The sequence below is a fragment of the Podarcis tiliguerta genome, assembly GCF_965153285.1.
Source record: "Podarcis tiliguerta genome assembly, chromosome: 6".
Taxonomy (NCBI): Eukaryota; Metazoa; Chordata; class Lepidosauria; order Squamata; family Lacertidae; genus Podarcis; species Podarcis tiliguerta.
In genome coordinates, this window is record NC_139539.1 from 56,117,684 (window position 1) to 56,139,634 (window position 21,951).

The following is a 21,951-nucleotide window of genomic DNA, read 5'->3' on the forward strand; positions in this document are numbered from 1 at the left end:
GCAGATAGTTTTAAACTACGGCACTCACTCCCACAGGAAGAAGGGATGGCCACTATTAGACAACTTCGTGGAGGATAAAGCTATCAATGGCTACTAGGCTCTGCCTCCACAGAAACCACAGGAGCAGGGAGAAAGCTCTTGTGTTTGTGTCCTGCTTCCCAGAGGCATCTGGTTGGCCACTGTGAGGGCCGGGTGCTAAACTAGATGGGCCACTGACCTGATCCTGCAGGCTCTTCTTAATGTTATTGTGTGTGTGTGTAAAATGGTAGTCATGAATTCACAGTTGGTAGTTCTGCAAGTGCAACAGCTGCAGCCTCCACTTACCTCTTTGTTTCCTCAGTTATTGGCTACACTTAGAACATGTCTCAGTTCTTTGGAGATTGGCTTTCATCCTTCACACTGTGGCTGTGGCAGGTTTTTACAACTTTGGCCTCATAGGTGATGCTGGTGGGGGAGGAAAGGATATATCTTGGAGTAACTATTCCTTACTGCCACGGTCAACAAATGCCTCTTCACATTTATATGGCTTATTGGCCATATTGTCCAACTACGCCCCTCTCCTATATTTATGACTTAGGAAGTTTTTGTAAGGCTGAAATACTGAGATTTGTAATAGAATATAAACTTAGGGACGCGGGTGGCGCTGTGGGTTAAACCACAGAGCCTAGGACTTGCCAATCAGAAGGTCAACGGTTGGAATCCCTGTGACGGGGTGAGCTCCCGTTGCTCAGTCCCTGCTCCTGCCAACCTATCAGTTCGAAAGCACGTCAAAGTGCAAGTAGATAAATAGGTACTGCTCCGGCGGGAAGGTAAACGGCGTTTCCGTGCGCTGCTCTGGTTCGCCAGAAGCGGCTTAGTCATGCTGGCCACATGACCCGGAAGCTGTACGCCGGCTCCCTCGGCCAATAAAGCGAGATGAGGACTGCAGCCCCAGAGCCGGTCATGACTGGACCTAATGGTCAGGGGTTCCTGTACCTTTTTTATAAACTTTAAATTGACTTAAAATTTATCACACCGACAATTTGGCTTCCAGACAGTCACTGGCAAATTCAGGCTGTGCGTTAAAGCTCATTTGGAGCTGTTGCAAAACAAACGCCAAAGAAACAGACTTTCTGTGATAAGGAAAATGACAGGGACATGCACTGGAAAGTATTGATGCAACCTTAAGATCCACACCGTGCATTTAAGGCACATCCAACTCACCTTTAAAGCCCGTGAGTTGCCCCAAAGGATTGTGGGAACTGTAGTTTGTTCAGGGTACTGGGAATTGTAGGTCTGCGAGGGGGACGCCACAGATCGATCCCAGGATTATTTGGGGGAAAGTCATGTGCTTTAAATGTGTGGTGAATGCACTTTGAATATGATGGATGTTTGTTGAAGGGGCCTTCTGGAAGCAATCTCAGAATCAAGGCTCTTCTGCTTCTTTGTTTATTGCCTACAGATTGGTAAGGAGTAGTATGTAGCCAATGTTCGAGGTTCTTGAAAATTATAGAGAAATTTCTGTTACTTTAAAAGGAATGGGAGAGAGGATTGATGAAAGAGTTAGGAAAGTTGGCTAACGATGAACAGTTCTACAAAGTTCCACCTTAAGAAAACTTCAAAAGACTTTTTTTTTTTTTTACGGAAGTTGAGGGTTTACCACTCCCCAGTGATCCGAAGGAAAGCCCTGGCAGTGGCTCTGCCTGGAAAGCCCTAAGGACTCACACAGAGAGAATAAAAAGCATGGGGCAGAAAAGTCCTGCGTGCAGGTGGCCTGGGTTTCCTCCTTCACTGCGAGTCGCAGCCTGAACTGAGATCGCTCAGTGCAAGTGCCTGTCTGCTTCACAGGAACAATCTTTGGCAGTTTTCAGCTTCCTCTGGCGAAGGTGAGAGGGGCAGAGGAGATTGGGAGAGACCTAGCCACGGCTAAGAGTTTTCCTGGGGTGTGAGAAACGTTATTATTTTGGGGTAAAAATAATAATAAAGGGTGGAGGAAATGAGCAGTGAACTCCTGATCTTGGGGAAGGCTGCTAAAGCGGTGTGTGTTTAGTGCTAAATACCTCTGCACTGATGAAGCTGCCTTAGGCAGAACAGAACTTTATTGGTGCGCAGTTGTGATAAAAACAGCAACACTTCTGTGGTTAAGAGGGAAATGCACACTTTATTTTTGAAGGTTCCTGGTGGAGCAGTGGACCATCTTATTTCTCTTCCATGACATGGCATTTATCAAATAAAGGAAGAGGACATCTACAGACTTAGCTTTTTCAGCAGTAGTTTCCAAACTCCCTGACAGTCCCACAACTGGCCTTTTTCAGGATTCCTACCTCCACTTTGCATGTTACCCTCTCACGCTAAATTTTCTCATATGGATGACAGGATGGTTCTTCAGGTACCTGGGGTTAGAGACTTCAGAATCTCTGTTAAGTATATAATCTCCAAGGTGAATGAGGCTTGCAATTTTTACCATCTTGTTTGTTTGGTGTTTAGAATCACTGCTAAGTTGGTTCTGGAGCCAAAAAAAGAGTCTAAAATGTGCCTTTCACTTTCCCCACCAAAAGCTGGTCCACATTTTCCGCGCTCCACACTTTCTAAACATGGCTGAGTCACAATGGAAACTGCTGATAGACCTGACGTTTCTGTAGAAGACAGTGTTTTTCATGCAATGAGTTGCTACTCACTGAGCAGAAATAGAGCTAAGCTGGGAACAGAACTTTCCCAACATTTGAAGAGCAATATTTGAACACTTGTTGCTTGCGGTTTCCATCTGTGGAAGTTGCAAGAATATCATGGAATTCTGTCCCAGAAAGATGCCTGGCTTCCCTGCAGTAAATGTGCTCTAAACTGTCCATTTGGAATGGTCCTTGTGGGTCAGGAATGGCATGACCAAATGCTCTCCATAGATTATTCCCCACGACTAGGTAGAGATTTATTTGGCGCTTAGGATGCACTAACTCAGTGCCAGTAATTTCTGGAAGTGACACTCAGTTATTTTCCCTTTTGCCCTGCCTGCTGCATTGGCAGACATGAATGGAAGACTGTGTGTCCAGTGTGGACGTATGTAAAGCAACACAATCATACATTGACCCTTATCCAGAAGGAAGTGCCTAGTTAGGTGTTAGTGCCCTTGCCTTTCTAGATGTGTGGTTACTCTCTGGCTGGCATAGCTCTCGGGACCTGGCTGCCACCGCTGCCTCCTCTTCTCTGCTGCTGCCCCTTCTTGCAGCTATTGTCCCTCTAGTGATGAATAAGGCGATGGAGCAGCATATAGCACAGAGGGCAACTTAAGGGACAGCTGGGAGGAAGAGGAAGGTTTGCTGAGAACAAAATCTGAACCTGGCACTGTCCTATCTCACCAACATTATTATTTGATATTTAATCTTCACAGGCTTTTCTATGCTGCCAGGCTTACAGAGATTCGTTTTAAACTGTTGACTGGTGATTTGTGATTCTGGTTTATTTTGTCTGCTATTTTATTGTATAGATTTTTTTGTACACAGTTTTGATACTTTATTGAAATTGTGTTATTTAAGTATTTTATAAATAAATAAATGATTAGGCAAGCCGCAGTTTGACTTGGCATGTTGTCGGAACACAGGCTCATAGTTTAGCTCTCTCTACACTAACCACAAGCTGTAGCCAAGGTATGTCCTGTGGTTTATGGCTCCTTTATGCAAGGACTCTCCTGTCCCTCAGCCACACATCCATATACACTCCTCCTGTTTCACTAGTTATTTATAAAGTGCATGACGGGGACTTTGAACCTCCTTGAATGACTTTTGAATGACTTTTCTGTTTACTTTCTCAAGCATGTTATTGCTGTTGTAGTGAGATGGGAAGCTGGCCCGAACGATCTCTCAACGTCTTCCCCATCCCAACCCTGTGACTCTGGTTGTTAAAAAAGAGATTGCCACAGAGGGCAAACCAATTAGGCAAGTTTAGTTGGCCAGTTTCTGTCTACTGGGAGGATGGACCTTGAGGGATCTGAATAGCTGACCTTTGCCAAGTATTCTTTCTTGAAGAAGGCAGCTGGAGGCGGTGTCAGACAGGTTCTTGTGTGTGCATGCACATGAGAACAGTAGACCAGTCATCTTTAGAAATAAATGGGCTGGAAAAAGTGTGTCTGTTTTAGAGTCTGTTTTAAGTCAACAGCATTGTCGTGGAGACTGGCTGTTCCCCACACTGAAAATCTGAGGAAGAGAAGTAAATTTACAATGTATTTAGGAGTTATGCTGTATCTTTCCCAATGCTCAGTCTCTCTCTCTCTCTCTCTCTCTCTCTCTGTGTGTGTGTGTGTGTGTGAGAGAGAGAGAGAGAGAGAGAGAGAGAGAGAATAAATAAAAATAATACAGAATGGTATAAGCTTTTGGTGACCTCATTTCACCCCTGGAATGTAATACTCTCTGTGTACACACAGGAACCTCCCCCACAAAAAAACCAGAATCCTGCAATTGTCGTTTACTCCTCACTGAGCTACAGTTCAAAGCACGCTTCACAAACTACAGTTTCCAGATTTCTTTTTTGGAGCAGGTGCTTTAAGTGTACGTTGTGCCTAAAGTAGTTACACATTTTCTGAGTCACCAAGGGGCATCCTTTGGGGAAATGGAAGAAAAAAAGCAGAGGGGAGTAAGAATATGTATGTAGCTGGTGGGTTTTGGAGGAATTTAGCAGGAAAGGTGAATTGTGGTGGCTGCAATTTTCAGCTAGACCCAAAGAATATTTGCATAATCTTGCACAGGCCATTCATACGTGAATGTTTATGCAGAGAAGTATCATCTCTGTAGGATTTTGTAATATGTATTTTAGTTCGCAATTTTATTCCACACCTTTCCAAACTGTTCAAGGTGACATAATGATGTGTTCATCTGTGAAGCAAACACAAGTTTGGGATTTCCCTTCACCTTAATAACTTATACAGACATTTTTTGAAATTATGTGAACAGAAAATTACATAAACTCGCTCTGTGCCATGGAGTTCCTAGTTCCTTGTCTCTGGCTGCCTCATTGTTGGAAAAGTCCTGCCTTTGTTGTGCTTTCAAAGTTGGGGGTACTTTGGGAGATAATATGTCATTGTCCCTCAACAAGCTGATGGAATTTTTCAAACTAGGTCAGGCTAATGCAGATTTGCTTGTTACTATGGATATTGCTTAATTATACACCAATAATCCCCCATGAGAATCTCACGATTGCTGCTCATCTTTCTGTTTTTAAATATTCCCAGAATGTGTAAAAGAAGCTCTGATGGTTGAAAACTGGGAATATATGAGCTGAAGCAACTGAGAATCTAGGTTAAGATAAAAGGTGGGGAAGCAGCTGTCTCTGAAGTGGCGAGGAATGGTGTTGCTTGTGCTATTTTAAACCTCCCTCAGGTCCCCATCCAGGCCACAGGTGGAGAACTGGCGGTACTGCAGATGTTGTTGGCCTGCAACTCCCATCATTCCTGATCATGGAAGCTGGAGCCCAACAATATATGGAGGACCACAGGTTCCTGTCCCTGGTCCTGTCTGGGCCAGTCTTTCCCATCCTGGTGTCCTCAACATGTTTTGGGCTACTAATCCAAAGGGCTGGTTATAGTCCAACAACATATGAAGGGTTGGAGAAGGCTGATCCTAGGGCAATACCCTACTGCAGTGAAGGGCCAACCACCCAGAGACCCTCTAAGCAATTCAGATATGTGTGGCTCCACATATGTACACCACGAAGGTGCTTACAAAGCAAGTAAGGTTTTGCACAAAGAGGGTAAGTTACATGCTGCCTGGTTAGGTAGAAAAAAATGGCAAGTACAGTTTAGGGTTAGGATACCTAAGGAACTACTGGCTCCCAAATGAATCTGCCTGCAGGTGGAGATATATCTTAGAGGCCCTTTCTTGGATCCCCTTGCCTTTTGTGATGGTGAGGGGACCTGCTCTTTCCAGGAGTGGTGTCCTGGCTTTGGAATGCCTTCTCAAAGGGAAGTTTGTGTGAAGCTGACTTTGTCTTTTCAATATAAGGTAAAAAAATTCTGTGTGTGTTTGCCTGGACCTTTTAGATTCTATTTTAGTGAGTGTCTTACCTTGCTTTCTAAATATTGCAGCTCTGTCTTACTGTTTTGAGTGTTTTGTTGTTGTTTGTTGATTTGTGAGATGCTGCAAGAACTCTTCAGGGTTTATGAACAGTGTGGAAATATAGAACAGTGATAATCCTGGACTCTTTTCTGACCCAAACAATGTTAGTTAGATAGTTAGTAGAACTCCTTCCATTGACTGGGTGAACTTTGTCCCATCTCTATGCTGTCCAACATATTGTACCTGCCGGTGGCAATTAATTGCCTCTAGAGAAAGTGGGGTATCTGTTGCATACAAGACCCACCCTTTCTCACTGTCAGGTATAAAAATTTCCCATTCTGCATAAGGATTCCCTCCGCCTGTAATTTCTAACTGGCATAAGTGCAATAATTTCATTTGGGCTTGGCTCTTTGATTCTGCGTTAGCTGACATTCTCTATCGCTTCACCTTAGCTGACATCCTCTATCATTGTGAAAAGGTGTGAATTGCTATATCACTGGAAAATTTAATTGCCTTGCCAGATGCCACAGTGGAACTGTAGTGGGGTAGACTGGTTGAATGTTGCAAAGGAGAAGTTGGGAGCTAGTGAAGCTGAAAGTTGATCATTCACTCTGCGTTCTGCTTCTACTGTTTGCTGGTAATTCTTGGCAGATGCATACCTAGGAGTTGGTGACAACCGCCCCCCGTCAACTATCAGACTATCTATGGAGCATATGACATAAAAGGGCAAAAGGTAAGTATGCCTCAAAACCAGGCCTGTAAACAACTTGAATTGAATATAGTCAGTTTCACCCAAGGGTGAAAAGAGTTGTCCAGCCACCATTCTTCTGCAACTGACGTTCAACATTTCATGGCTGCTGAGCATGCTCAGTCTCCATTGGATGGGGGTTTTTCTTCCCACTCCCCCTGCCCTCTGGCTTAGGTTGTATGTTGTTTGTATTTCTGTAAACATCAAGGTTTCCTTGAGATGCAAATACACTCCCCTTTTCTCATGTCTGTAATCCCATTTTGACCTTATTTCTGTCTGCAGCCAGCACTTGATGTTATTAGGAGGAGCTTTAATGTTATTTAAGAAGTCTCTTCCAGCCATGTAACTTCTTTTTTAAAAAAGAGCTCCTTGCTACATGCATTCAGAGATGGTACAGTCTTACAAAGGATGGCACTCTGCGGCTTGCGTGTGACCTCGTTGCCAGTCAATATGACTGCTTGCTTCGTGTAGCATTGTTTGTCATAGTAATTTGGCATGAATCTGGAAAATGACAGATAATTTCCTGAGAAATTTGGGCCACTTAAATCGTAACTTCCCCGTAGTGTGTCCTTCAAATAACTTAAAACTACTCATTGTTGATTGGATACTTGTAAACAAAGAGAATGCATACTGTTTACAAGGGAAATGAACTTCATGCTTGACTTGTGACACTGACCTGAATGATCAGGCCAACTTTTCTACTTTTTTTATATAAAAAAATCCTGCCCCCACAATACATATATCCTGCTCTTCTTAATTACCTCCATGACTGGTGCAATATTCAGCTTGAAGGCTTATATCCAAAATATAATGCAAACAGTTCTTCTTTTTTGCAAGAACTAGGTCACCCAAGGGGTGACAATGTAAGAGCGCCATCACCTAGGTAATGTATCTTGTTGCCATGGTGACCCTAAAGGCTGCATCAGTCAACAGCTTTCAAAATTTTGACAGCTGACTGAGACTGAAGGTTTTAATGAGGACAGACACTTGGTTAGTTTCAATAGCCAAGTACTCTAAAAATATTCTTCCACCTTGTTAATGTTTCTAGAATGTAAATTAATAATTTAGGTCTCCCTCTGTGCAGTTCCTGACACTCCAAAGCAAGATTGTTGAAGGATAATAATGTTAGGCTGGTTCTCCCATTTGATATGGCTTCCGCTGGTCATGAAACCCCCGAGGTCATAATGTGGTATTTGCTGGTCCTTTTGTCATATTGCTAGGATAACTATTGTGCTGGTACAGAAATACCTCTGTCTCTTCATTGCTTTCTCAGATGGATAACGCAGATGTGAATATCTTGTAATACTTGCGGAGGGTAGTTAACACCATAATTTTCATAATGGTGGTCTTAATTGCAGATTATTTGTCTTTATTTGCTATTGTGTCTTTATATTAATTGTTAATACACTGTAGCATCTCTCAAGAAGAAGAAGAGTTTGGATTTGATATCCCGCCTTTCACTCCCTTTAAGGAGTCTCAAAGCGGCTAACATTCTCCTTTCCCTTCCTCCCCCACAACAAACACTCTGTGAGGTGAGTGGGGCTGAGAGACTTCAAAGAAGTGTGACTGGCCCAAGGTCACCCAGCAGCTGCATGTGGAGGAGCGGAGACGCGAACCCGGTTCCCCAGATTACAAGACTACCGCTCAAAACCACTACACCACACTGGCTCAAGCAGTGTGTTTTCCTATTGTTGCTTTTAAATGTTTGGACCACATCTGTAAACCTGAATGGCCTGCTGTCCTCTCCTAAGAACAAGTACGGTATATACATTAAAAAGGGTTATTTGCCAATTTACATTTTTCTACTGTCTAACTTTTAATTGAGTTTCATTGGCTAAAGCAATGTTATATCCCAATACTAGTAATTCTGAGCCCATCCACAATTCTGTTTGTCTCAAGATTTCAAGTGATTTCAAGTCAGGGTTCCAATAGGGGGTATTTTGTCCCTCTACTTTCCACAGGAAAACTACTGTTTACTGCTGAATTGGAACAAACATCAATTGGGTTTTCTGTGGCTTGACATTTGTTCTGATTCAGCTGTAAAGAATGTGTTTTCCCAGAGAAGGCGGCAGGACAACAACAACAAAATCAACCCTCTCGTACCCGTGACTTGGAATCAAGGGACAACAGGACTGTGGATGGACCCACAATTGAGGTGATTTAAGCCAGCAGTAGTTCTGTTTGCTAATTAATGCATGAAAAACACACATTGTTTAAACCCATGGTCTAAATCCATCAAAGGGAGATGTACAGAAATCTGTTAACAATGAAAATTGGCACTGAGTACTTAAAATGAACAGATACTTCTGATTTAACACATGTCATGAACATTGATTTCTAAATGATTTTTTTTCAGCCCTAATTTTCCTATCTCAAGGAACTTTTTGTTGTTGCAGATAGTTCCCAATCATTATCAATAACCACCTATACTCCTACCCCTATTTCCCTTTTTATGTGTTAATTTTCAAGAAGGATGCTCTCACAATCAAGGAGCTTTGCGGCCACATTGCTGGCCCTGCCTCCAGAGTTTCATGGTGTTCTTTGTCTGCATCTTATTTGCGGCCGGTGCTTTTTTTCAGGGGGAACGCAGGGGTATGCATGCCTCTTAACATTTTGTGAATCTTTGTACTTTTGTCCATTTACTGTATTTATTTTTCCCAATTTGAACTATTCAATGGTGCTTTTCTTGAGTCAAAGTGAGAGTACCCCTAAACATCTTTTTAGGAAAAAAGCACTATCTGCGGCAGTCTGCAGAGGCCCATAGACCTCATTTGAAACCTTGGTCATGCTGGACCTGGGGAAGGTGACATGTGCAGATGTGTATATGTGTCGGTTCTCCCTGCAGATGTCCAATTCTAATACACAGATAGGCTGGTTGGTCTAAGAGGGCAACTGGGGCAACGTTCCACAGCCTCAGCCAGGCCTCACCCGCTTGTTGTGTTGTTTACAACCAGTCTAAGGGATGGCACAACCTGCCAGCTTCCTCCTCCTTAGTCCCAGTGTTGCTGTTATAGAACTCAAAAGGGAGGAGTATGAGGACAAAACAGAATTAGTTGGCTCTGGCCCCCATTGGCTTTGGCTCCCTGCTGTCTGCCAGTCCAAATGGGCACCAGCCACTACTGGGAAACAAGGCCAGGGGTGGTCCCCAGTGCCCCTTGATCATGTGAAAAGCCCTTCATGTGAGTTAACATGTGAACGTGGCACACACCTATTATCCTCTTCTGCGCTTATGAAAGTGGCGAATTCTCCACAACTCCTGCTTTTCAGAATATAAGTATAAGAGAGAAACCAGGCAAACGTTACACAGATCTAATCATAATAGAATGACCTGCCTTGGATAATGTCTTAATAGGGAATTGTACATTGTGTAACTCCTAGCCATATAATGGTTTTCCTCCAGCTAGTGTGCTTGCTATGTCGGCAACTGCTTTTCGGTAAAACTGCACAGCCAGGAAATTTGCTCCCATCATGTCCCAGAACTAAAAACTGGGATGCAACAAGTCTTTGTGGAAAGCGAAACGTGTGTGTGTGTGTATGTGTGTGTGTGTGTGTGTGTGTGAGAGAGAGAGAGAGAGAGAGTGTAACTCAACAAGCAGCATGGAGAAGCAGCACACAGAGAAGATGCTTTAATGAGGCATGCTTAGTACGAAAGCTTTGGAAAGCACAGTGGTCAGAGTTTGAATTTGTGTGTGCGCGACATGCCCACAAATGCTGAGTGCTTGGATTACTCCGTCAGTAAGCAGTAAACACAAAAAGCAGCCTGTTCAACAAGTCACTGAAATAGAAATGCTGGCCTTTGTGGAATCACATATGTATGTTCCTTGAAGCACAACTGCTGTTTGCTTTGCAGCCAGTGCCAAAAGCTGCCAGCCTGCAGCCAGGAAAGCGGTGGTGGTGGGGTGCGTGGGGGGGGTAAAAGCCTTCAACAGCTGTGTATGACTAGGGCTCCTGTTTCCCATTCTGTCTGCGATTTCTTAATGCTGTTGTTTAAACCTTCTCTTTGAGCCCTCCTGAGGTTGACAGCTATGAGGCTGATCCTGTGATTAGATTAAAGTTAGCAGTAGCTCTTGGTACCTTTCTTGCACGATAGCGGTGTATTTAATTTACTGCATTTATGCACAGTCCATAGGTCCATATTCAAGGCTACAGTTCTGATGTGCTCATATTTAGTGCTTTTTAAGAGGGGGAAAAGGTGTCAGTGCTCACCATGAAGTTGTTATAGTAAGTGCTACACTTTTAACATTTGGGGAGGAAATGGTGCTGGAACTCCAGACCCTCCAGAAAAAACACTGCCATATTGCATTTTCCCAGCTTTGGAAGTGCTGTATTTTGCAGTGTGTGTGTGTGCAATTTTTCGCACAAGTTGCACATTAATTGCCATTATGATCACCATGTGTCAGGAGGACCACCAGCTGGTAAAGTAATTTGTGTAAAGCAGTCGGTGATGAGTGATCCAAATCAGCTGTTGCAGCCACAATGTAGAATGAGCCTTCTGGCGAACACCAGCAACGCTGTCCCCATCTCCTACAGCAGCAGGGCCTGCTATTTTGTCAAGCATTTTTAGTTTGATGTTCATTGTAGTCAATTGGTTCTAAAAATAGTTCAGAGCTTGTACCTGTCTTTGCATGAGGAGGCTTAATCTTGCGCCAGCCTGGTCTTCTCTATCGAGAAGAGTGAGGAGATCGGACTTGTAGGGACAAGTAAAAATGCCCTTGGCTCTCCTGAGAACCACTGGGATTACAAGCTTGAATTCTTGCCTTGCCTGTTGTACAGGCATTGCCTCGGTGCACGGAATAGCAGGCAAAAGATGCTCAATTTTGGCCAGTTGCTACAATGACTGATGAGGAGCTTAGATCCATTTGCTAAAAACCCCAGTTCAAAAAGCCCCAGTAACTTGAACTGAAAAGGGACTTGTAGAAGTATGGTGCAAAAGCTAAAGTACAAGTGGTGCGTGCATCAGGTAAGCTGAAGCCATCCGTCATCTCTGACCTCCTTGTGCTCAGGGCGATGCCAGCTGCTTCCACAGCCTGGTTGCTGTGGTTCAAAATGTATGCTAGTGACTGCTTTGGTAAATGGCTTTCACGGCCTCTCCCCCAGTTTAATACGGTTTCTGTGGGCCAATGACTGTTTGCCCCTCTGCCCTCCAGATTGGTAATTTGCACATGCCATTTTAACTTTAATGCACGGAGGGTTAACATTTCCTGTAGCACAGGACTGAGGTTGAGTTTACAAATTACTGAGTGGCAAAAAGGCACCTGTAAGAAAGGCTCTTCAGGTGGCAATTTTCTGTGCCCACCAGATTTCTGAGCATAGGCTGTTGTTATGTAATATTGCTAAATGCCAAAATAGGCTTCTAAGCGGATGGAGAAATAGAGAGAGCATTTTTACCTTAAGGAAAAGTTGCAGTTCTATCAAGATACTATTACATGCTGCCCGCTATTGCTCTCTCTTAACAAACAGTAATTAAAAACAATCTTTCATGCTAGCTACCACTCCCTTCTCCTTCTTAGTGCAAGGAATGACTTTCAAGGAAACAGAGCGTGCTGGAATTACCTTCAGGGCTAGTGGACCAATACAGTGAATGCTGGTGAGCCGCCATAATAACAGACGGAGTAGGAGTCTTCCGCACTGGGCTGACTTTCCAGCAGCTTGATCAGTCACATGGTTTTTCTGTTTAGATGCACATAGGAGGGGCCTCTTTGCCATAACTATACTTTTGAATTCAGATTGGCTGAATGCTGCAGAGACCTTATTGGCCAGATAACAGTAGGTGGAACAAGATGTTTGCAGAGCTTCTCCAAATATAATTAGAAGTGTAAAATGTGTATGGGACAGGAAGGAGCATGATGCTTTGAACTCTTAGGGGCACAGCAGCAGCAGCAGCAGCAGTAACAACAACAACAGTCTTTGCTTGACATTCTCCTTGGGCGGGCTGTGACCCAGCCCAGCACCTCTTGTGGACTAGTATCCACGGCATGGGGTACCTTTGAAGATGGGAAACAGCAGCTAGTGCAGAATTTAGGGGCTGGAAGGTTGTTGGCTGGAAGTAGGTTTGATTGTATCCATCTCTTCCATGCTGCCCACTGTTGCTGTATAATTTCTGGCCTACAAATCAGCTGATGTGTGATGGCCGCATTAGAAACAACCGGGGGTGGGGGGTGGTCATGCATAACATAATGTCCATATACAGTATAACCCATTTGACATGCAAATATGCCTGTTTTTGACACATGCTTATTTTGACCCTCCCCTTTCCACAAGCTTGTTTACATGAATTGGGCCTCTGGAGTTTTCCATCTTGGCTAGCAGGACTTAATGTATGAGAATTTCTAATCCAGATACAGTAGGTCTGTTTTGCCAGCGTTGCTTTCCATATCCTTTTCTGTGCCTCCTTCCACGTTCCCCTCCCTCAGATGCAAACATCTGCATACTGCCTCTGCTAGGCCAGGGAAGAGTAAAAACTAGCCGTAAGCAAAGCAAGCCCACCCCCCTTCACAACAATACTTGGGGGGGGGGGGAACTGTGCATAAATATCCAATCTCTGCAGTGGCACAGACGTGCTGTGACTTCTTATGAATGTTGCACCGTGAATATTAAGTTGCATTCCTGCACATTCAGAGGCTGTTGCCCTGATCCTGCACAGTCTGAAGGGAAGGGGAAAGGCCCGTTAGGATGTCTAATTCCTGTTAGGAATACAAAGTTTTCTATTGCGGTGTGTTCTCTAGGATTTTGTCCACTGGCTTTTAATGTCGTCTCTGCAGAGACATGCTGTGACTTAAAAAAGGAAAGAATCGGACTTACTGACTGACTCCTGCTTGGCTAGGCCAGATTTCAATGCCTTGGCTTTCAAAGGCTTCTGTCCTTTCTAATCACACCCCATGTTAACACCAGATCCCATTCTTTAAGCAGGATTTGTTAACTTCAGGGGAAGGCACCTGATTAATGGCAGAGATCCTGTCGAACACAACCTCTCTTAAAAAGAAAAAGGGAAAAGAAATTTCTTGTAGGAGACTGGAGCAATTAGAACCTGTCCTTAATTCCTTTTTATGTAGCTAAATACATTCAAGAGAGGGCAATTTAATATGACAACAAAGGTGATGTCAAGTTTCTGTCTTCATTACATTAAATGTTCTTCATTTTAAAGCCTAATTTCCAGAACTGAGACATTTTGCTGTAGCTCCAGAGTCCTTGTTCTCTGAAGGGGGGAAAAAATCAACCTCCACCACCAGCTTGGCCTTAATTATACAGCTTGTCTAGTTAACAGCTTGTCACTTTTTCTTTCTCTTATTGTTCATATTGAATAGTCATTTATTAGTGTCATTAGCTTTCCTTTCCTGAAGGGCAAGTAAACAAAAGCCTATCTTCTGAGAACTGATCAAAACCTCTGTTAGAATTAATTCTTAGGCAGGGAAAATTAGCATTTTGCACCTCTTCCATTTTTATTCCTAGGTGTGCATTTCTTTTTACATTTTTGAGCTGGCATCGTAGAGCTGTCTAAAACCTATCAAATGGCCTAGCTTGCTTGTCGACTCCCACCCAGGTCTACATTTTTAGAACTGATTGGTGACAGGGCTTCCAAGCACATTATTGAATGGGAATTTCACATGCTGCTGCTTGCGATACTATTACTACTACTGCCTCAGTGTTTTGGCCCTAAAACAGGAACACGAGAGGCTCTGAAAAAGCACAAGCTATTATGTGGTTGGGATAGTCTTTCCCTATCATCTAGGCATTAGAGTTGGCACCAGACTCTGAGGTGAAAATCTCTGGAAGATCTTTGTTGAATGATGGCTCAATTAAAAGCACTTAGCCAGTATAAAATTCCTGCAAATATAACAATAACAATAATAATAATAATAACAACAATAATAATAATCCACTGTGATGTAGGAGAAGGACCAGCAGGAAACTGACAAAAGATTTACCAAAAGTGTTGGTGTTGACCTTTAAAGCCCTAAACGGCCTTGGCCCAGTATGCCTGAAAGCATCTCCACCCCCATCGTTCTGCCCGGACACTGAGGTCCAGTGCCGAGAGCCTTCTATTTAGAGGGGAGGAGGAGACAAGAGGACTGTGGCTGTTGGAAGATGAATTCTCAAACTCACAAGGGTCAGGTGGTTTGGGAAGTCATAGAGGTAGTGACACTGAAGAGGGTTCAGAAACACAAGATCTAGTGCCCTGTGGTCTTTGGAAGGTTCACTGTTGTCTTTTGTCCAGTAAGGACTCCCACACAATTCTGCTTTCCCTGTTGTTTACAGATGAATCGGAGCAAATGTCCCTCAGGTTTCCTCTGGATTGACGTTTGCTCTGATTTAGCGCTAAAGAGCGGGGTTTTCAGGGGAAAGTGGTGGGGCAACAGCAGAACTGCTTGAACCCATGCCTAGTAGGCACGGGACAAATGGAAAACCGATTGGATTCATGCTTTCTAGGCATGGGGCAAGTAGAAGTGTGGCGGAGCCCAAAATCTAACAGCATTTAGGACTAACAGCATTGATGGTGTAACTGAGCCCTGACATGAAGCAACAACAGCCAGTGCTGTTGCTAAAGGTGCTTTTATTTGCCTGCCTTGTTCAAGGGTGCTTCCAGAAGCTGGCTTAATATTGTAAATGGACCACTGAGGTGTCACAAACAGGTCCATAGGCTTCATAATAACAGCAATGTCAAAACAGCAACATACGGTAAATGTTACTGCATTAAAAAGCATTTCAGTGCGTAAAATGTAGCAAAATTACTCTTCCTGGCAGTAGCAAAAATAGCAAAGGAGTTTGAACAGTTCTGCCTTGGTCCTAGATGTTCCAGCCATTGCTGCTGTTTCGGCTGCACATTAGCCAAGGATCAAGTCAGTGTGATCCAGTCAAGCAGCAATTCCTCCTGTGGTGTTACTCAGCTTCCCCTCCTGCTGCAGTTTCTTGCACGGCTTCCAAGGGCAGGGGAGCTGGAAACACTCCTCCCATGATGTTACGACATATAAGTCGTCATGACCAATATCAGGTCACTGAGAAGAGCCTTAACTGTGTTTTGCAACATATCGTTGATTAAGAATCTCATTTAGTGTAGGCTTCCTTCACAAGAAATATGGCAGCTGCCCCAAGACCTGTGCACATGTTATGGCTGCCATGTGGGAGCTGCTTTAAATACCTAAAAAGGTGGGTCTCTCCACATATCAAGCTGAAGGAATATAAAGCTCTCTGCACTGCAATGGAGGCCTTGCTGACAGTGCCACCACTCTTTGCTGTTTGAGGAGCAGTGTTGTTGGGAGGTGGCCTTATTGGTAGTGGCCCCCACATTGCAGAATGGCCTCCCTTCTGAGGAGCCTCTTGTCAACTGTTTGATGATTGGTCAAAACACAGCTCTTTACCCAGGTCTTTGGTTGAATAGGTGTCTTCCCTCTGACTATATTGCTGTTCTCTGCTGCTGTTTCATTAATTTTGTTATTGGTTAGTTTTGCTGCTATGATTTTAGTTTGAATTGTGCTTGCTTCAATTGTGACAGTTTTGGTGGGCTTTAAATACAAAACAAATAATGAGTATTTAAAGTTGTGAAAACATGGGCTTTTATGCTTATTGTGAAGTCATCACATGACAACTTGTTTGTTTATTGACAGCTTTTATATGCCACCCAAACAATGGGTAGCTTACAAGCAATGAAAGCATTAAAATCCATGAACTGCAGAACTATAGAAACATTAAATAAATTCCAGCGTAAAAACATTCAGCAGCAGAACAATGTCACTAAAACTCATCTAAATTTCAGTGGATTTAGAAACTTACAAAGCCTGGAAATATAAAAAGTATTCTCTTGGTGCTGTGTAAAATCCACAGCGAAGACACCTAATTCCAAAACTAGGCTGCCACCACTGAGAAGGCCCTTTCCACATGTTGTGCCTCACTTGGTGGGGGCACCAGGAGAAGTGCCTCCTTTTCTGCAGGCATGACCAGTGGCGTAGCGTGGGGGGTGCAGAGGGGGCCGGCCGCACTGGGCGCAACATCTGGGGGTTAGGGTTAGGGGGCGCAAATCCACGGGTTAGGGGGCGCAAATCCACGGGTTAGGGGGTGCAAATTACTTGCCTTGCCCCGGGTGCTGACAACCCACGCTACGCCACTGGGCATGACTCCCAGTCCAATCCAATTGCTCTAAAATTAGCAAAGGCAGGCAGCGCTGAGGCAAAGGAACTACCCAACTATTTCACATTGAGCAGAACTCAAGTATGCCTTTGCTTGGCACCTGCAGTTCTCAGAATGGTTGTTTGAATAGTCCTGAAAAAAGTCATTCTTTGAGGTTCAAATCACATGGGCAGTTGCCAGGGATGTGCATTTCACATTCCAAGCCAGTATTCACATGCAATTGGAAAATCTAGACTCTATTGCTTGCACGCTATATGCTTGCAATGTATAGAATTCTTTATGACAGTCCACTGAGCCCCTCCCTGTACTTAGTTTAGTTCCAGGGAGCTTCCTACTTGGGGTTTAGCTTCTGGAAGATCAGGAATGGCAGGTATCAGGCATGCAGCTACGCATGTTTGCTCTGAAGCAGCTTCTACTATATCCAATGGAAGTGACTTCCAGGTTAATGTACATGTGATTTCATTATTTTTTAGATACGACTGGGACAAACCTTGTTATGTTGAGTTCGTATTTTGCACAATTTGTATATGGTGTCTGTTTGATAATGTGTGGTTTGCTATGCCTAATAAAGGATCTTGATTGATTATTCTTTTTTCCAAACATGGCGCTTCTCAAATTTTGGTTTGCAGCCTTTCTGTTATGCACTTCAAAGGTACGCTCAACACATGCCATGTGCTCTTTGTGGTTTGCTGCTTTCAGGACCCTGTAGTTTGGCAGAACCACCACTGAAATCCGTGGCTGGGAAGGTTTGCGTTGGTTGTTTCTCTTAGCCAGATGAAGGAGCTCAGCAGGGCTGGCAGGTTGCAGTTTCACACACACATGCAAACATGCACATTGCCCCTCTCACTCCACTTAGCATTTTGTTGTGTTAGCAGAGGGGGCACTGGCAGTCTCACCACCTCGCTCTGAAGATGGGCCAAGTGTGATGAGCCAAGACTAATAGAAAACAAAGACGAAGAGTCGAAGGGGCTCACAGGACGTGCTAAGGTTCACAACGATGGAAAAGCATAATGCCCTTGAAATGCAATATAGTTCCATTGGAACCCAGGATCTTCATCAGAACCTGGCACCTACATTTCACACTGATTCCACAAGAGCCAGTGTGGTGTAGTGGTTAAGAGCGGTGGACTTGTAATCTGGGGAACCGGGTTCGCATCTCTGCTCCTCCACATGCAGCTGCTGGGTGACCTTGGGCTAGTCACACTTCTTTGAAGTCTCTTAGCCTCACTCACCTCACAGAGTGTTCGTTGTGGGGGAGGAAGGGAAAGGAGATTGTTAGCCGCTTTGAGACTCCTTAAGGGGAGTGAAAGGCGGGATATCAAGTCCAAACTCTTCTTCTTCTTCTTCTTCTTCTTCTTCCTTGTGGCCCACTTGGCCCATAAGGCATGCCTAAGGGGCAGGTGTTTCTACATGTCTCCAGACAACTCTTCACAGCCCCTTGGGGCTGCTTAGGGGAGGCATGCAGGAGTAGAGACTTCTTTTGAAAAAGCTGCACTATGAAAATACCAAATGTTGGTATACTTGTGATGTGATACACTTTAGCTGCACAATCGTCGCATCTAGACTTCATAATGCAGACAAAGACCCTTTCTCTGGAAGCCCTTGGCATACAAATGCGAGCTGCCCTGTGGTCAAATAATGACGTCGTCGTACTGTGTGCTTTTTGTATTCTGTGGTAAGCACTTCTCACTTATTTCGCAGTCCACTGAGCAGTGGTGTCAAAGGGGCTGTTCTAGGAATTTGGTTCTACTGAAGCTGAAGGAAGCCTTTTCGTTCATATGCTGAAATAATTCAGTTGCCTTGAATCCTGCTGCCACAACAAAAAGTAGTCAGTTGACATTTCAGTTCTTAAGAAAAGCTCCTTCCTCGTGTTGCGTAGTTTCAGGATGTGATGACTCGCCTGGGAAAAGAGCTGTGTTTCCTATTGAAATTGTGAGTTGGGAAAGTCTTTGCTCTGAATGACTGTTCTTCTAGGGGTGGTCTTCGTCTGCAAAACTGATCTCTTCTTCTTCTTCTGCCCAGGTGCTAATGAAAGTGCAAAGGTTGGTGGTGGGCATTCAGATTTTTTATTTTATTTCCTTCTGCTTTTCCTCAGCCCACATGACGACCAAACGATTAATAGGGTATTAGAACAGTGAGCATTTAAGCTGGAGGATCCATGTTGCAAGCCAGATGCAGCTGCTCTGGCAGCCTATGCATGCAGCTGGAAGCAGGAATGCAGCAGAGGCAAAATGCAAAGTAGAAGCAATGGCAATATCTGCTGGAGCAGTACCTGCTGTCCTGAGCTTCTTTAGGAGGAAGGGCAATATATTAATTTATTAAGTAACTAAAATTCGCCCGTGGGTCTCACTTTGGGGGTTGGAGGACAGTTCAGGCCTTACCCATGATGCCTTTTTTTAGGCAGACTAGGCTCAGACCAGTAACTGGGCCAAGGTCACACTGCCAACTCCATGGTTCATCAAGAATGTGGACTCAATTCTCCACAGCCCAAGTACACCATGCTAACCACTACACTGCTCTTTGCCTGCTCACTGTTCTATGGCCCCATCTGCACTATACATCTAAAGCAGTATCATACCACTTGAAACAGTCATGGCTTTCCCTCAAGAATCCCGGGAACTGTAGTTTGTCAAGGGTGCTGAGAGTTGTTAGGAGAGCCCTATTCTCACAGAACTACAGTTTCCAGAGTGGTTTAACAATCCCTCTTCCCAAGGAATTCTGGAAACTGTACCTCTATGAGGGGAATAGGGGTCTCCTAACAGTTTTCAGCACCCTTAACAGACTACAGCCCCCAGGAATCCTGGGGGGGTGGGGGTGGGTATGGACATTATTTTGGGGTGTGGTTATAGAGGTTGTCACCACTGGTTTAGAGTGAAAGTTGGACTGTCCCATACCATCCTTGATTTTTTGAGCCATTCCCTGTTGTGCTGGAGCCGTGGCAGTTGAAGACAGACATCTTGCTATACAGGACATGGATTTGCACTAAAACAGACCTTTTGACTCAATATTGTTGATGGCTGCTTCAAGTTACGTCTATAAGGGGAAGCACAAGTTGGTGCAATCCTCTGTTCTGTTCCCTCTTGCTCCTTCTGAAGCTTTCTTTCCTGATTTGTGCCAAGACTGCCAGCTTCTAGGGATGCAAACCTCTACTGCTAGACTCAACGAGAATCCAGGTTACAAAGATCAGAAATAAACTTGAGTTTTTCTCTTTCCCTCTCATGCTGCTGCATTTGTGTCTCTGGCACTGGCCGGTCTGTTTCCAAAACAGCAGCCTGAGGAAGGAAGGTTGGTGGAATGTCAGATGGTGAACAATTTGGGCTAAAGTATGGGCTTGAGGTTTCTGTTTTTGTCCAAATCTTCTCTTCTATTTTTAAACGCTTCCCATGCTTCATTTCAGAAAAACAATGCCCTTGATTATCTCCATTTGCTGTCGCAATGACACCCAGCAATCCCTTTTCAATTGGAGTACCACCCTAGAGGCTCGCTCTGATTCACTCTCATGTGGGCGCCTGGGCTGTCACTAAATTGCTCTCCTTCGGCAGCTCCTGGACGTTTCACTCCTGGCATTGCAGCTGAAGTCACGTGAGGCGTGTGGAGATTTCTAGGCAGAGCACAAGACAAACTTGTTCGTCAAAGAAAGCAGGCGGCTACTGTCCTGTTTTCTGTGCCCTGTCTCTTCCTGCTTGCGGTGCTCTCCAAAACACTCCCAGAAAGCTTGATCCATGTGTCACTGCTCAAATCTTTTATCTCTGTTAGGCTGGAGTAGTTTGATTAATAAGTCTAAATTATTGTTGCCATATTGGAGAATGTAGTATGGGAAAGGAAAAATAGGTAGGGTAGGGTTGTGCTTTATTCCTTTTTTAGGGAACTAACAAACTGGTTATAGGAGAATGTGTAAGTTTTTATGTTGCACATTACTCTTCACTAGACTTGGCTGGCGGATAAAGGAACCACCATTACTCCTAATCAAATCAAACATGCACTGTACAGCATGTTTAATGCCATATCAAACGTTCTTTTGTTTCACCCACATAAATGCTATTAGATCATTATGGCCGCAAATACTCTTGCACAGAAAAATGGTTATGGAGCTAAATTGCTTATTACTTGTAGGTGAGCACCAGACCACTTTAATCTCTGTCATAGTAATGTGTATTCAGACAACCGGAAGCCTCTGATCTGGTAACTGCTTAAAAGTAGGGGTGGCCTGTATGATTTTAGTTTTTGTTTTGAAACTGGTACTTTTGCAGAGAGCAGAACTATTTCTCCCTAAAACCCATTTTCTCACTCCTGTTTACTGCCAACGTTCCCTTATGTGTGGCCACTTCTGTGCTGCTTATATTTTTTATTGCTGTATTGTTATAAGTTTTGGTGCCAGAGTTTGTGGGCGCAAAGCACCCACAATTCATGGATTTAGTAAATGTTAGAATTTAATCAAGGCTTGGAGAACACGAACCCTGGGCAAGCACTTGGACTCCTGGAATTTTGCACCACACAGAGGTTGGGGTGGCGTGTAACACTCATGTCAGGAATTGGGTTTCGTGCTTCCAGGAGAAAAGACCTGTGAGCAAGGTGTACCCGGAGCCGAAATGGAGGGAGGGCACCAGCATTCCTGGAGCAGTTCAGGTTGTTGCTCCCAACAGCAAAGGCAGCAGCAGACAGAGCAGCAGTGGAACGTAGCAGCTTGACTTCTTGCTTTGGAAAGGAAGTTGTATGAAAACATTATTGTTGAATGTGTACTTCAAAAGTTTGCTTGCCTTTTGTTTTTCCAGTAGAATTTTGTTCTCATAACAACTTGCAACCTGCCTATTACATATTTGCACTTGAATGTAGCAAAATTCTTAAGAACCACATTGCCAAGTCGACAGTTTACATGACATCAAAAGTTGTGTGTGTGTGTGTGAGAGAGAGGGGGGGGGGGAGATTTGGTTGGCTGATGTCTCTGTAAGTGGCACCAAAGCTGCTAAATATAGGTATCCTGACTTATCACTTGTGTGTAGGCATGGAATTGACTTGAAATTGGATAGTAGGTTTGACTTAAGTGGCTGCCAGTTACATACA

The 21,951-nt window shown here is 44.1% G+C and overlaps 1 protein-coding gene across 2 annotated transcripts in view; it reads left to right on the forward strand.

Moving 5' to 3' along the window:
- The first annotated feature begins 1,633 nt into the window (after window positions 1-1,633).
- The window catches only part of ACOT11 (acyl-CoA thioesterase 11), a 65,104-nt gene continuing 44,786 nt past the window's right edge, over window positions 1,634-21,951 (forward strand). Inside the window, exon 1 of one of the 2 annotated variants that reach the window (XM_083448082.1) lies at window positions 1,634-1,865. The gene's annotated coding sequence lies outside the window, so the exon portion shown is untranslated. The remainder of the gene's footprint in view (window positions 1,866-21,951) is intronic. The other variant, XM_083448083.1, reaches the window with a different exon arrangement.